Here is a 16,018-nt window from a genome sequence, read left to right as displayed (position 1 = left end):
GTCTTCTGCCTGTTTAGCAGTGTTCTCCTGTATTTCTTTAAGTGTGTTATTAAAGTCCTTCTTGAAGTCCTCTACCATCATCAGGAGATATGCTTTTAGATCCGTGTCTAGCTTTTCCGGTGTGTTGGGGTGCCCTGGACTGGGCGAAGTGGGGGTGCTGGGTTCTGATGATGGTGAGTGGTCTTGGTTTCTGTTAGTAAGATTATTACGTTTACCTTTCGCCATCTGGTAATCTCTGGGGTTAGTTGTTATCGTTGTCACTGTTTAAAGATTGGAGCAGAAGCTGTGTTCCACTCACCAGCAGTCTCTAAATCCTGCGGTGGGGGTCGTGGGTAGCTGGCGAGTGTCAGCCGACCCTGCGCCCCAGCTGCCCCGGTGCTTTTCTGACCGGAAGAGGCTGTGGCCCTATGTAGGCCGGATTTCTCTCTCCCCAACCAGAGCAGTCTCAGGTCCCGCTCGATTGGACTGGAGCAGAAGCTGTGTTCCACTCACCAGCAGTCCCAAAATCCTGCGGCAGTGGTCGTGGGTAGCTGGCGGGTGTCAGGCAACCCTGCGCTCCAGCTACCCCGGCGCTGATCCGGCCGGATGAGGCCTGTGGCCCTACTCAGGCCGGTTTCTGCTTCCCTAACTAATGCAGTCTCAGGTCCCGCGCGCAATTGGATTGGAGCAGAAGCTGTGTTCCACTCTCCAGAAGTCTTAAGATCCTGTGGCAGGTGTTGTGGGTAGCTGGCGAGTGTCAGCCGACCCTGCGCCCCAGCTGCCCCGGTGCTTTTCTGACCGGAAGAGGGTATTTAGTTTTTCAAGACAGGGTCTCTCTGTGTATCCCTGGCTGTCCTGGAACTCACTCTGTAGACCAGGCTGGCCTCAAACTCAGAAATCTATCTGCCTCTGCCTCCCAAGTGCTGGGATTAAAGTCGTGCTCCACCACTGCCCAACTTTATTTTTATTTTATTTTTTTAAGAAATGGTATCATTACATAGCTCTGTCTGGCTTGGAACTTACTTTCTTCTTTCTTCCTTTCTTCCTTTCTTCCTTTCTTTCTTTCTTTCTTTCTTTCTTTCTTTCTTTCTTTCTTTCTTTCTTTCTTTCTTTCTTTCTTAAAAAGATTTATTTATTTATTATATGTAAGTACACTGTAGCTGTCTTCAGACACTCCAGAAGAGGGCATCAGATTTCGTTATGGATGGTTGTGAGCCACCATGTGGTTGCTGGGATTTGAACTCCGGACCTTCGGAAGAGCAGTCGGCACTCTTAACCACTGAGCCATCTCACCAGCCCTCTTTCTTTCTTTTTAATTAGGTATTTTCTTCATTTACATTTCCAATGCTATCCCAAAAGTCCCCCATACCCTTTCCCCCCACTCCCCTACCCATCCACTCCCACTTCTTGGCCCTGGTGCTCCCCTGTACTGAGGCATATAAAGTTGGCAAAAATGATGGGCCTCTCTTTCCAATGATGGCCCACTAGGCTATCTTCTGATACATATGCAGCTAGAGACACGAGCTCTGGGGGTACTGGTTAGTTCATATTGTTGTTCCACCTATAGGGTTGCAGACCCCTTCGGCTCCTTGGGTACTTTCTCTAGCTCCTCCATTGGGGGCCCTGTGATCCATCCAATAGCTGACTGTGAGCATCCACTTTGCTAGGCCCCAGCATAGTCTCACAAGAGACAGCTATATCTGAGTCCTTTCAGCAAAATCTTGCTAGTGTATGCAATGGTGTCAGTGTTTAGAGGCTTATTATGGGATGGATTCCGAGGTATGGCAGTCTCTAGATGGTCCATCCTTTCGTCTCAGCTCCAAACTTTGTCTCTGTAACTCCTTCCATGGGTGTTTTGTTCCCAATTCTAAGAAGGGGCAAAGTGTCCACATTTTGGTCTTCGTTCTTCTTGAGTTTCATGTGTTTTGCAGATTGTATCTTGTATCTTGGGTATTCTAAGTTTCTGGGCTAATATCCACTTATCAGTGAGTACACATCATGTGAGTTCTTTTGTGATTGGGTTACCTCACTCAGGATGATGCCCTCCAGGTCCATCCATTTGCCCAGGAATTTCATAAATTCATTCTTTTTAATAGCTGAGTAGTACTCCATTGTGTAAATGTACCACATTTTTTGTATCCATTCCTCTGTTGAGGGACATCTGGATTCTTTCCAGCTTCTGGCTATTATAAATAAGGCTGCTATGAACATAGTGGAGCATATGTCCTTCTTACCAGTTGGAACATCTTCTGGATATATGCCCAGGAGAGGTATTGCTGGATCCTCTGGTCGTACTATGTCCAATTTTCTGAGGAACCGCCAGACTGATTTCCAGAGTGGTTGTACAAGCTTGCAATCCCACCAACAATGGAGGAGTGTTCCTCTTTCTCCACATCCTCGCCAGCGTCTGCTGTCACCTGAGTTTTTGATCTTAGCCATTCTGACTGGTGTGAGGTAGAATCTCAGGGTTGCTTTGATTTGCATTTCCCTGATGATTAAGGATGCTGAACATTTTTTCAGGTGCTTCTCAGCCATTTGGTTTTCCTCAGGTGAGAATTCTTTGTTTAGCTCTGAGCCCCATTTTTAATGGGGTTATTTGATTTTCTGGAGTCCACCTTCTTGAGTTCTTTATATATATTGGATATTAGTCCTCTATCTGATTTAGGATAGGTAAAGATCCTTTCCCAATCTGTTGGTGGTCTTTCTGTCTTATTGACAGTGTCTTTTGCCTTACAGAATCTTTGCAATTTTATGAGGTCCCATTTGTCAATTCTCGATCTTACAGCACAAGCCATTGCTGTTCTATTCAGGAATATTTCCCCTGTGCCCATATCTTCGAGGCTTTTCCCCACTTTCTCCTCTATAAGTTTAACTGTCTCTGGTTTTATATGGAGTTCCTTGATCCACTTAGATTTGACCATAGTACAAGGAGATAGGAATGGATCTATTCGCATTCTTCTACATGATAACCGCCAGTTGTGCCAGCAGCATTTGTTGAAAATGCTGTCTTTTTTTCCACTGGATGGTTTTAGCGCCCTTGTCAAAGATCGAGTGACCATAGGTGTGTGGGTTCATTTCTGGGTCTTCAATTCTATTCCATTGGTCTACTCGTCTGTCGCTATACCAGTACAATGCAGTTTTTAATCACAATTGCTCTGTAGTACAGCTTTAGGTCGGGCATGGTGATTCCCCCAGAGATTCTTTTATCATTGAGAAGAGTTTTTGCTATTCTAGGTTTTTCGTTAATCCAGATGAATTTGCAGATTGCCCTTTCTAATTCGTTGAAGAATTGAGTTGGAATTTTGATGGGGATTGCATTGAATTTGTAGATTGCTTTTGGCAAGATAGCCATTTTTACTATATTGATCCTGCCAATCCATGAGCATGGGAGATTTTTCCATCTTCTGAGATCTTCTTCAATTTCTTTCTTCAGAGACTTGAAGTTCTTATCATACAGGTCTTTCACTTCCTTAGTTAGAGTCATGCCAAGGTATTTTATACTATTTGTGACTATTGAGAAGGGTGTTGTTTCCCTAATTTCTTTCTCAGCCTGTTTATCCTTTGTGTAGAGAAAGGCCATTGACTTGTTTGAGTTAATTTTATATCCAGCTACTTCACTAAAGCTGTTTATAAGGTTTAGGAGTTCTCTGGTGGAATTTTTAGGGTCACTTATATATACTATCATATCATCTGCAAAAAGTCGTATTTTGACTTCTTCCTTTCCAGTTTGTATCCCCTTGATCTCCTTTTGTTGTCTAATTGCTCTGACTAGGACTTTAAATACTATGTTGAATAGGTATGGAGAAAGTGGACAGCCTTGTCTAGTCCCTGATTTTAGTGGGATTGCTTCCAGCTTCTCACCATTTACTTTGATGTTGGCTACTGGTTTGCTGTAGATTGCTTTTATCATGTTTAGGTATGGACCTCGAATTCCTGATCTTTCCAAGACTTTTATCATTAATGGGTGTTGGATTTTGTCAAATGCTTTTTCTGCATCTAATGAGATGATCATGTGGTTTTTGTCTTTGAGTTTGTTATATAGTGGATTACGTTGATGGATTTCCGTATATTAAACCATCCCTGCATCCCTGGAAGGAAACCTACTTGGTCAGGATGGATGATTGTTTTGATGTGTTCTTGGATTCGGTTAGCGAGAATTTTATTGAGGATTTTTGCACCGATATGCATAAGGGAAATTGGTCTGAAGTTCTCTATCTTTGTTGGGTCTTTCTGTGCTTTAGGTATCAGAGTAATTGTGGCTTCATAGAATGAATTGGGTAGAGTACCTTCTGCTTCTATTTTGTGGAATAGTTTGTGAAGAACTGGAATTAGATCTTCTTTGAAGGTCTGACAGAACTCTGCACTAAACCCATCTGGTCCTGGCTTTTTTTGGTTGGGAGACTATTAATGACTGCTTCTATTTCTTTAGGGGATATAGGACTGTTTAGATCATTAACCTGATCCTGATTTAACTTTGGTACCTGGTATCTGCCGACAAATTTGTCCATTTCATCCAGGTTTTCCAGTTTTGTTGAGTATAGCCTTTTGTAGAAGGATCTGCTGGTGTTTTGGATTTCTTCAGGATCTGTTGTTATGTCTCCCTTTTCATTTCTGATTTTGTTAATTAGGATGCTCTCCCTGTGCCCTCTAGTGAGTCTGGCTAAGGGTTTATCTATCTTGTTGATTTTCTCAAAGAGCCAGCTCCTTGTTTGGTTGATTCTTTGAATAGTTCTTCTTGTTTCCACTTGGTTGATTTCTCCAGAGTTTGATTATTTCCTGCCATCTACTCCTCTTGGGTGAATTTGCTTTCTTTTGTTCTAGAGTATGTTGTCAAGCTGCTAGTGTGTGCTCTCTCTAGTTTCTTTTTGGAGGCACTCAGAGCTATGAGATTTCCTTGGTCTGGAACTTTCTATACAGCTATAGCTAGCTTTGAACTCACTATGGGCCAAGCCAGCCTTGAACTTGCAGCAATCCTCTTGCCTCTGCCTCAGGAACACTGAGATTATTTAGGCAAAATCTAATGTGACTAGCACCAAATTATGGAAAAGTTGGACAGGATACATAGCTTTGTGTTAAAGAAGTTGACTGCCCATGGTGTTGGACATCTTTTCCCTTGTCAGGGGCATACTTTACCCAAAGCATGTTCTGCTCCACTGCTGGGCTTTACTTAATTCCTGGTCAGTACAATGAATTTATGGTTCCTTCCTTCCTTCCTTCCTTCCTTCCTTCCTTCCTTCCTTCCTTCCTTCCTTCCTTCCTTTCTGTTTTCTTTTTTTGAGGGTCAGCACTTATTTTATTTTACAATCAAAACACTAAAGGACACAGGCAGTTAACAACACACAAATTCTCCTTTAGATGGAAAGAATTTATTTTTCTTCCCTTGCCTGCATTTTTCCCAATTTACAGCAGATTGAACATTGATCCAGAGTTCATAGTTTGTAAAGTCTTACCACAGGTGAAAGCTGCTAATAATAGAGGGCAGCCTGGATATTCTACCATCATCTGGCCCTCCAGTTACAGATGTGAGGATGGGCTGCACTTACCACACAGAGAAAGAGAGGCAAGGACAAAATATTTTTCCTGAGGTCAGCAGGGACCATTCTTGGGGAGGGGAAATGAAATGCACACTCTAGGGAAGAAAGGGGCAGGGAGCAAACAAAGCATGGTGGTTATAGAATGGAGGAGCATCCAGAGAGAGAAGAGTGATGGAGAAACACTGATAAGTAAGGACCAGGGACAACAGAGCCTCTGGAGTAACCAGGGAATATTTTAATGTAAGAAGAATCCAGTTCATTCCTCCCCCAACACAGGTGCCTGTGACTGCGCGAGTGCGTGTGTCTGTTCAGCAGACAGGTTGCGACAGTCTGTTCTCTCCTTCTACCGTGTGGGTTAGAAGGATCAATCTCAGGCCATCTGTTAGGCTTAATATGAAGCAGCTTTACCTGCTGAGACTTCTCACTGGCCCCCACTAACATATTTTAATTATACATAGTAACGATTTTGTTGTGATGCTTTCACATATATGTGTATACAATACAATTTGATCACATTCATGCCTTTATTATTCTCTCTTCTCCCTTGCCCCCAATTCTTACCAACTCCCTTCTACTTTCATATCTTTTTTTCTCTTGATGACCCAGTGAGCTTCCCTAGGGTTGCCTACATCATTAAGGGTCATTTACAGGGAGGTGGGCAACTTACCAGTGGTCACACCAGGAAAGAAAACATCTCTACCTCCTTCAGCAAGCTTTAACTGCCAAAAGCTACTGAGGGAGAGGTGGGGACCGTGTGGGGTCTCACCCCTCATGGGTCTAGTTTGATCTGATTCTGAAGTGGGAGGCTAAGTGGCACTTTGCCATCTTTAATTAATTGGTTAATTAATTAATTAGTTTTGTGATGCTACAAGTTGATCTCAGGGCTTTGTGTGTGATGCAGCCTCTTCTCCCACTCAGCTCTACCCTCTCTCTTTACTCTTTAAACCAGCATTTGCCTAGTAAGTCCTGACTGACGGCACAGATCAAACCAAGCAAATAGGCTAGTGTCTGGAGAACAGGTATTTTCACTCTGTGTTTTGTATATCTTAACCAAAGCGGGAAATGCATTATGCATATGTGTTTCAACGTGTGTGTGGTGTGCATGTGTATGTCTCACAGGTATGAGAATACATGTGTATTCACACATGTTAATATTAATGACAAAATGTTAACATTCATTTTGGGAGAACAGTTTTCTTGTGTGGGTTATATATCACAATCAAAATAAAAAGTAAATTATGTATAGAAGAAAGAGAAACTAGTGATAAGATAGTTACCACATTTCTTAATGAAGATCAGCCTACGATTTTCAATCTTTCCACCTCCCAAATTACCACACCATCTATTTTTATGTGATATAATATATGTGTAATGTACCTAATAATTGTAACATTGCGATCTGGAGAGCTGGATCAGTGGTTTAAAAAAAATGTACTGACTGCTCTTACTGAGGACCCAAGTTCAGTCCCCAGCACCCACGTTGGGCAGCTCACAACTGCCTATAACTTTAGCTCCAGGGACATTCACAATCAGGTGCACATACCTACACACAGAGTCACATAATGTAAAATAAAACAAGTCTTTAAAATGTTAACGTATGTGCAGTGCTGCCTTAATGTTGACAGTCAATTAACTAGTTGTATAGTAAGCCAGCTAAAAGCATAGTGACCCAAGACCACAGGGATTTGTCATTTCTTGGGGTACTTGAGGATACTGGCTGTTTTTCATGAGCATTCATCTCTGCATACAACTGCATTCATCTCTGGATTAGCTGGACTATGAGGTCCAAGATGGCCTCATTTTCATGGCTGTTCTTCGTGCTTTCTTTGCCTGGGGTGTCTTCTTCCACCTAGCTTCCAACCTCTTGCCCTCCATGAAAAATTCTGGCCATGTCTTGGGCATTCTTAGAGTGGGCAAGGATGGAAAGGTCTCTTGTGGCTTAAGCTCTGGAACATGCCATGCACCATATTAAAACCAGCCTGAGGCTTCAGAAGTACCTATGTGATTAAAGTGCCTTCAGACCATCCTGGGGACTGGGAGCCCATGTAAGTGCTTGGTGGATCTGGTAGCCCACCTGCAATTTCAGCAGGCAGAGACATGGGATCCTCAGAGCAAGCTGTTTAGGGTGTATCTCTCACTCTGCAACTGACTACAGATCATGCCTCAGTGAATAATATGGAAGAGCCATCAAATACCTCAGTCCCACTCATGTACATGTGCACTTACATGAATACACATGTGCTCTCAAATACGTTAAATACTCACACACACACATACATGCACACCACACACAAATGGAAACAAAAACCATATTGTCCTAAGGGGTAGGGAAACAGACCTCACCTTTCCAGTGGAGAGACCTCGAGCTATTACATCCATGTTCTTTTAAAAAAGATTTTATTTTATTTTTTTATGATAACACTGTAGCTAAGGAAATGGGCTCAGAGAATCAGCCTTCTAGAATCTGAAGGTCTTCTGCAAAGCACGATAGATTTCGTCATCACCCTGAGCTGTTCACTGCTAACACAGTTAGACTGTAAGTTTCACGTTGTTTAATTAAACCACTAACAATTAAAAATTAAACAGTTAAAAATCTTTTACTTAAAAATTACACACACACATACATACATATGTGTGTATATATATATATATATATATATATATATATAATGTCCTGCCTCAGAGGATATCCTAAGGTTGGCTCATGTCTATGGATTTCTCTGTATCCCACTAGCTTGGACATCCTTGCTCCGCAGTGAGAATGAAAGCAGGAAGCCCTTTTGAAGAACTTGAGTGGTATTTTGAGAGAGAGGCCCTCCTTTCACTTTAGGACTCTCTCCTGCTGTCTATACTGTCCACAGGGTGCTTCAATTAGCAGGCTCCTCCCTCAGACCAGAAGGCTTGCTTTTATTTCAACCATATTGAAGGGGAACCCACTCACCTCAGTATCTTAAATACCATCTGGAAGTCATGCCAACCCTCCTGTTACAGGTCATGTCGCCTGCTTTTGCAAACCCCCTTCTTTTGGTTGTAAGTACCTGCAGTTGAGGACACAGGACATAGGCTCATGGAAATTTCTTTAGATGGCTTCTTTATTCTTCAATAAGTTGTATAACTTAAGCATGTTGGCAGATCCACCAGGGATTAATTTAGGTGAGAATTACAATACTTGATTTCGGAGGAAGATATAGGTGGTTTGAGTGAGAAATGTCCCCCAAAGTCTAGGGTATTTAAATACTCAGTTCCGACCTGTGGGTTTGGGGAGGTACTGTGAAGTCTGTTACTGGGGGGTTGAGAGACTGAACACTTACCCCACTTCCTGTTCATTCTCTCTGTTTTGTGCTTGCAGTGGAGCATGTGAGTTTTCAACGTCTTACATCGACTGAACGCTTGCTGCCTACTGCCTCACTTCCCTGCCGTAATGTATCGTCACCCCTTCAGAACCGTAAGTCAAAATAAGTTCTCCTTTCCTAAAGTTGCCTTTGGTCATGGTGTTTTATTACAGCAACTTAATAGCAACTGATACAGAGATCCTACTTGGGATTATTTTTCTTTCACATAAAAAGAAGTCTTAAAAGCCGGGCAGTGGTGGCACAGGCCTTTAACCCCAGCACTTGGGAGGCAGAGGCAGGCGGATTTCTGAGTTCGAGGCCAGCCTGGTCTATAGAGTGAGTTCCAGGACAGCCAGGGCTACACAGAGAAACTCTGTCTCGAAAAAAAGCAAAAAGCAAAAAGAAGCAAAAAGCAAAAAGCAAAAAGCAAAAAGCAAAAAGCAAAAAGCAAAAAGCAAAAAGCAAAAAGCAAAAAGCAAAAAGAAGCAAAAAGCAAAAAGCAAAAAGCAAAACCAAAACACACACACACACACACACACACACACAAAAGTGGAGTTAGGAGGAGTTGTGTTCTTCCCTTTATTTCCTACTTCCTCCCCTCCCTTGTGCTAATCTTCCTCTTCTTCCTTCTCCCTTCTTTTTCATCTCCATTCTCCCTTTCCTCTTCCTCCTCTTCCTCTTCTTCTTCTTCTTTTTCCTCTTCTTTGATGGAACTTTGTCTCAGAACCTTCTTGCTCAGGTGAGCAATCACAGGATGTCCCTGCTCTCTGCGGTCTCTGGAGAAGCTGGACATGTGGTGCCACCCCATGGCAGGCAAAAGCGTGTGGTCACTTATCAGAGTTGCTAGCCCATCCATGCTTACCATCCACTTCCAAGTCTTTCAGCATGAGTTGGGTTCTGTTATTGTTTAGAGATGGGTTGAGTGGGATCTAAAAGGTTCACGTAGGAGCCTGCTCCCAGAGTGACAATACTGGGCTGGTGGAACGTCAAGCATAGTTGTTGGCGATTAATGTGGTTCTTTTGCAACCAAGGTTGGTTCTTAAGAGACGGTTGCTATGATAGAGGAACACCAATCTCTCTGTGTTCTCCTGGATCTGTCTGCTATGTGATCTCTCCCTCAGGGAGGTGCTTTCACAATTCTGATGCCATTTTCCTTGATGTGACAGCCATGGCACCCATCATCAGAACTGGTGCAAGGCCATTTGGACTTTCCATTCCCAAAATTGTGAGCTTAAACAAACTTCTTTTTCTTATGTATTATCCATAGCAGCAGCAGGTACATGCTGCAGAGTGTACACCAGTGTCCTGCAAGTCTCCCTTTAAGGCTGGTGCCTTATGCTCATGCCACTTCCTCCCATCTCTGTCTCTTGGCTCTCTGTTGACAGGTGTCCTAGTGACTCCAGTTGTTAGCTTGGTGACAGAAAGGACTAAAAATACACAACCTTCAACTTCCCCTTAATGAAAATCACAGGGTTGTTTAAATAGCAGGTGTTATTAATGCCCATTTGTCCCTTTCTCCCTCATCCCGCTTAATCATTGTCAGGAGCCAGGTAGAACAGCCCGCATGTCAACAGAGCCCCGGAGTCACTGATTTACAGCTAAACTTCAAGCCTGGATGGCAGGGAGGGGCCCTTGCCTCCCCAGGGTGCTCATTTTGTGCTCCAATGCTAATGAACCCCTCAAAGCCTGCAGTGCTGCCCACACAAGGTGGGACTCCTATCTATCTACCCGGTTGATTTTGTCCTGGGCTTCTGGGAGCCACAGGCTGATTTGTATGTTCTCATTGTAACAATTTCCGAAGCCTCAATTTCTGAGGTCTCCCATAGCACACTATAATTTCAGGATTGACGACGATGCTGACAGGAGCCAGAAAGAAAACATATTTAGGGAAAGAGGAATTTCTCTCAACCTTTCTTCTGACATTCAGCGGTCGATGATGGATGTTTTTAAATTACTCTTGATAAGAAGCTATCAGTAGGAGTTATTTTGTTTCACAGATACCTGGCAGGTCAAAAACACACTCAAATTGAACAAATATTCTCAAATTAAGTGCAGAGGATGGCAAGGCCAAGTAGCTCCTACTGCAGAAAGAGGAACGGAATCAGGAGGCACGGGCACACATCTGCAGCAGCACCCGGGGGTGGGCGGCAGGAGGCACGCTCCTACCATGTCTCCAAGAAAGCAATGCATACCAGAAGAAACCCCCAGGGCCCTTGCATGCACTATTTGCATCTTGAGGGTTGCAGTTGATTCAGGGAGAAGTGGAGATTGGGCCTGCTGTACTTTGGATTTTGAATGCCCCCTGTCTATGTGGAGAAGGTCTGCTTCTCAGCCTGGTACTGCAGAAGGTGGTGGAACCAGAGAGAGGTGGGGATAAATGGGAGACTTTAGGTTGTTGCAAGTGTGCCTGGAAGAGGACTGTGGGAGGTTGGCCTTTGCCTTGTCTTTTGCACCTGATGGTGGAGTAGACGGATGGCTTTCCTGAACCATGAACCTCCACAGCAATGTGCTTCCTCACTGTGGCAATGGGGCAAACAATCATGGCCTGAAACCTGGAAAATACTAGCCCAAACATGCTTTCTCTCTTGGTTGTCTCAGGCATTTTGTTACAATAACAATAAAGCTAATACCAAACTCGGGTTGCTATCTGAAAGCAACATCTGTTTTTCTAACATCTGAAAGAAGCTGGGTGTGGTAGCCTCCTGTGATTTCTAGCACTTGGGAGTTGGAGGCAGGAGGATCAGGAACTCAAAGCCATTCTCAGATACACAGGGATACATTTGATGCTAGCTTGGGCTATTCAAGACTCTCTTTAAAAACCCTGAGAAAAGAGTATTCTTCAAGTTTAATTGCCCTTCACAAGTCATGTTTACCCATCTAAAATCTGAGCTGGTAAGATCCTCATATGAAGGACACAGGAGGGCGTGTTCAGGAAACTGCCTGGAAATCACGAGTATTATGCACCTGTTTTTCTTTGGAGCACTAGTATTGTCAACACAGCTATTGGTGTTGTGGTGTGGTGTGTGCCTGTAAACTTAGACTCAGGAGCTGAGGCAGGAGGATTATGAATCTGAGGCTATAGAGTAAGACTCAAGTCTGAAAAATAATTGGCTACAAGAGTGAAAACAATCGACTGGGTCCATGGCAAGCTATTCTAAACTTCTGTCACAACTCTCTGCACACACACTCATGCATGCACACACACACATACAAGTATGTATATATGCACATAAGTATATAATGTGTAATATTTTAATTACAAATAAACACTTTAAACAATATAATTATAATTTTATAATTATATTAATTATCTATTAGTATAAAATTAATTATATAATCAATATAATTAATTTACATTAATTATATAATAATTATAATTTTATAATATATAAAATTTATACAATATAATATATTAATTATAAGTAATAAGCACTTGAATTATAAGCATTATTGACCACTTACTTTGTGTCAAGTGCTGTGCTTGGTGGTAGAGATACAGAACAAATGATAATTTTCTCATTATAAAAATCCTACAAGTGTGATTCCATGGAGGGTAGAAGGTTCACACTTTACTGCCCCCAGGAAGACTTACCTCACCACCGTTTGAAGGGAGAATTGGGTATTGTTTCCTTTTCAGAAGCCAGAGAGCCACTGGAAACTTTTGTGTCGTCTGAGTATAGCAATTTTATTTGTTTCTTTTTAATATAAAAGTTTGTGTGTGTGTTCACACAGGCTTGTGTAAGAATGTCCACATATGTGTGCAGCTGCTTGTGAAATCCAGTAAATGGTCTCCTGGAGTTGGCAAAGCAGGTGTTTGTGAGCCAGTCAGTATGGATGTTGGGATTTGAACTCCAGTTCCTAACGATTGAGCAGCAAGCTCTCTTAACTCTTGATCCATCTCTTCAGTCCACTAATTTTATTTTGTGTGACTAGATTTTATGAACTGTGTTCAATGTGTTTTAGCATCGAAACAGTATTAGTGCTTTGTGTAAAGGTCCCATCTCTTTTGTCTACTTGATGGGCAATGATTCTCGTGAGCCAAGAGAAAAGAGTTCTGGGATTTCACAGGTCCTGTGAAACCTGAGGGGAACTTGAGGGCAAATAGCCTCTGGGAGAGACCGTGGGCATTGTTGTCCAGCCACACCCCGAGAGCTGCTGCTGTCTGTCAGGGCTTGACTGAGGCTGGAACTGTGGGGCACCCCAAAAGGAACAAGGAGTCATACTTGAACTTCATATGCTATCTTATGTCCCAAACTATATATATATATATATATATATATATATATGTATGTATGTGATGTGTGTGTGTGTGTGTGTGTGCTGTGTGCCTCTGTCCTCCACTCAGAGCAGCACTCTGTCCTCAGTGCTCCCAACCAACCCTACCCTGAGCATCAGTGCCACCCCACCCTGTGTGTGTACATGGTAGAATATATATAGCAAGAAATTTGATGTCCTGACTTTACCAAGTGTGCACCTGAGGAGCATCAAAGGACATTCGTGTTGTACAGCCACCCCCACCCATCCCTGAAGTTTTGTTTTCCAAAACCAACACCCTGTGCCCGGGGGACACCAGCTTCCTATTCCCACTTAGCCCCTGGAACTCTCCACTCTGCTTCTTGTCGTGTGGGTTTGGTGCCTCCAGGAGGCAGCGCACGTTACGTGGGATCAGGTTATGTCCATCCTCTGGGACTGACTTTAGCAGGGTGGCCAACTTCCTCTGAGCTGTAACTTGTCAGGATGCCTTTTCCTCGGCATGTAGAAGCACCTTCCTGTTCTCCCTTCACATCCCCTTGTGGGTGGTGTGAGGCTTTGGAGTCCACAAAAGGACCTGTACTATTCTGGGAACCCAACCTAGGATCTCAGGAATTTAGCTACACGACCTTGCATGAAGTAGCCTGGGGTTCTGTGGTCCTCCTTAGGTCATGTCTATACCCATACCCATGCATCTCAGATCCCCACAGGAGACCAGGAGGGCTACTAAATCATGGTGGGTGAGAGACATTGCTTGCTCTCTCTCTCTCTCTCTCTCTCTCTCTCTCTCTCTCTCTCTCCTCTAAGGTTTAGCAGAAGACACATCAGTATCTCAAGGTTCCCAAGGCTCCCCTCCCTTATAGGGTAATAGTTGCATTTCTTAGGATATAAAAATGGCCAGCATTAACAGAAGGGTAACCAAACAGGGCTTGGTTCTGTTAACAGGTGTTATGGCTTGTTTTCTGTGTCTCTCAACAGCTTATGTATTGAAGTTTGATTCCCAGACAACGGTGCTCTTGGTAGCTGGTGAAACTTTTAGAAGAAAGGCCTTTTCAAAGGGAAGTTATTGATGCCGAAGCCTGATAGCTCTTTCCCTCTCTCTCTTCCTCTCCCCCTCCCCCTCCCTCCATCTGGCTACCAGCTAACCACAGGGCACACAGCTTTGTTTTGCCATGATATCCCATCTCATCACAGATTCCAAGGTAAAGTAACCAGCCAGTCATGGACTAAACTCTCCGAAACTGTGAGCTGAGTGCACCTCTAATCCTTCTAAACTGTTAATCTGCTCAGCTCTATTGCCATAGTGAGGCAGAGCTAACCAATACAAACAATGGAAAATTTTCCACGGCGGGGGGGGGGGGGGATGCAGTTTTAGGACTTATAAAAGTCTCCATGTCTCTCTTGGCAAAAGCAGGCAGCAGAGGCAGCATGAACAGTCATCAGGTTGCATGTTCTAGACCTGCACACTGGGCTTTCAAAAGCAGTCGTGTTTTTACCTCCTCTTTCGTTTTTTTTTCCATGGGGTTGAAATAGTTTATTTATGTGACTCTCACCTATGGTATGAACTCTAAATTAAACACTTACCGAGTCATCAGTTAATGCATGAGAAACCCATCCAGGGAGCTGAGTGAGCGGGCTCTAAAACCAGGTGTAAGTGAATGCATATAAAGGGGGTTCAACAAGGTGATCTTTATGTCCTGGACTCCCGGAAGGCTTTCCTTGAACTGGTTCCCGTCATCAACAGCCTCGCATTCTTCTCTGAAGGACAGTTGAGATCATTGTAACCATAATGAGGCTATATGCTGTGGAAGTCTTGAAAAGCCCAGAGGAGGAGTGAGCCCGCAGAGGACATGCCACAGGCCAGCTTTGCTGCTGCCTTCGTGTGCACCGGCTCTTGTCTGGAAGCACCGTCTCCCCTCCCCAGGACTCAGGATAACTATGAAAAGTGAAATGAGGCCCGAGGAGAGGCCACGGGTGTTAAGCACGTTAACGTTTCCATTACGTCTAAAAGCAGAAAATGGAACAAACAAAGCGGGTTGAATTTTCTCCCCAGCTATAATGTATGCCAGAATGTCACAGGAACTCATTGTCTGCGGTGAATGCGAAAACACGGGCAATTCAGACGGAACAATGCCAGTGACTGCGAGTCCATGAAAGCATCTCATCCGCGCGAGTTTCATCTGCTGTGTTTTTGCTCCTATTTTCTTCCCCACGAAGGCTGCTTCTTGGATAATATGGCCTTTAAAGTTTAAGCTGCTCCAATGGAGTTTCTTCTTTTCCTAGGACTCTCTATGGTTTTGAAACCTAAGAAATGCAGAATAAAATAAAATAAAGTCTGTGTTTCCTGCCTGGTCTCTCAGGTCCATATGCTTTCCTACAGAAAGGCCGGGCATTTCCCCAGGAAGAGGATGCGGGGTCCACGGGTGTGTGTTGGTATCTCACGGGGTGTGTGTTGGTATCTCTGTGAGGCGGCTGACTTCAGGGTTGGACTTGTCTGTCACTCTGGTGTTGGTCCATCTTAGGCAGGCGAACATCCATGCTTACATCGTGGCAGGAGACAGGATTGGTCACCCATGGTGGCCCTGAAGCCTACCTGTACTTTGAAGGAAGGCTCGTGGTCTTTTCTGTCCTCCATGTCTCCTATTCTTAAAGGAGGAGCTTATGGGACTCCTAAGGGCTTTTGGCCTGATGCTGCCACATTGGAGTGAGAGCTTGTTGGAAGGGCTCTCCCTGTGGTGACAGGAGACGAGTCTAGGAGACAGAGAATAAAAAAGATACCACTAGAGTTTTTGTGAGCCCAGGGCATGTCTTCTTGGTGTCTTTGGCAATGGTGGCCAGATGAGAATAAACTGGGTTACAGACCCTCCAGGAACGCCACTTTAGATGGCTCACTCCAGCATCCCAACCTGAAGCCCCACATTA

At 43.8% G+C, this 16,018-nt stretch overlaps 1 long non-coding RNA gene and 1 pseudogene across 1 annotated transcript in view; one reads left to right on the top strand and one right to left on the bottom strand.

Moving 5' to 3' along the window:
• Nucleotides 1–16,018, top strand: part of LOC110289602 (uncharacterized) — a 121,853-nt gene that overhangs the window by 42,406 nt on the left and 63,429 nt on the right. The window contains exon 3 of the long non-coding RNA XR_015046067.1: nt 8,863–8,958. This is a non-coding gene — a long non-coding RNA (uncharacterized LOC110289602). The remainder of the gene's footprint in view (nt 1–8,862; nt 8,959–16,018) is intronic.
• LOC110289197 (glyceraldehyde-3-phosphate dehydrogenase-like) overlaps nt 1–16,018 on the bottom strand; it is a 542,712-nt pseudogene that overhangs the window by 463,745 nt on the left and 62,949 nt on the right.

This window comes from Mus caroli, unplaced genomic scaffold (genome assembly GCF_978045245.1).
Source record: "Mus caroli unplaced genomic scaffold, Mus_caroli_1 scaffold_2, whole genome shotgun sequence".
Classification (NCBI taxonomy): domain Eukaryota; kingdom Metazoa; phylum Chordata; class Mammalia; order Rodentia; family Muridae; genus Mus; species Mus caroli.
The sequence above is the reverse complement of the archived record's forward strand: the minus strand, read 5'-3'. Positions and strand labels throughout refer to the sequence as shown.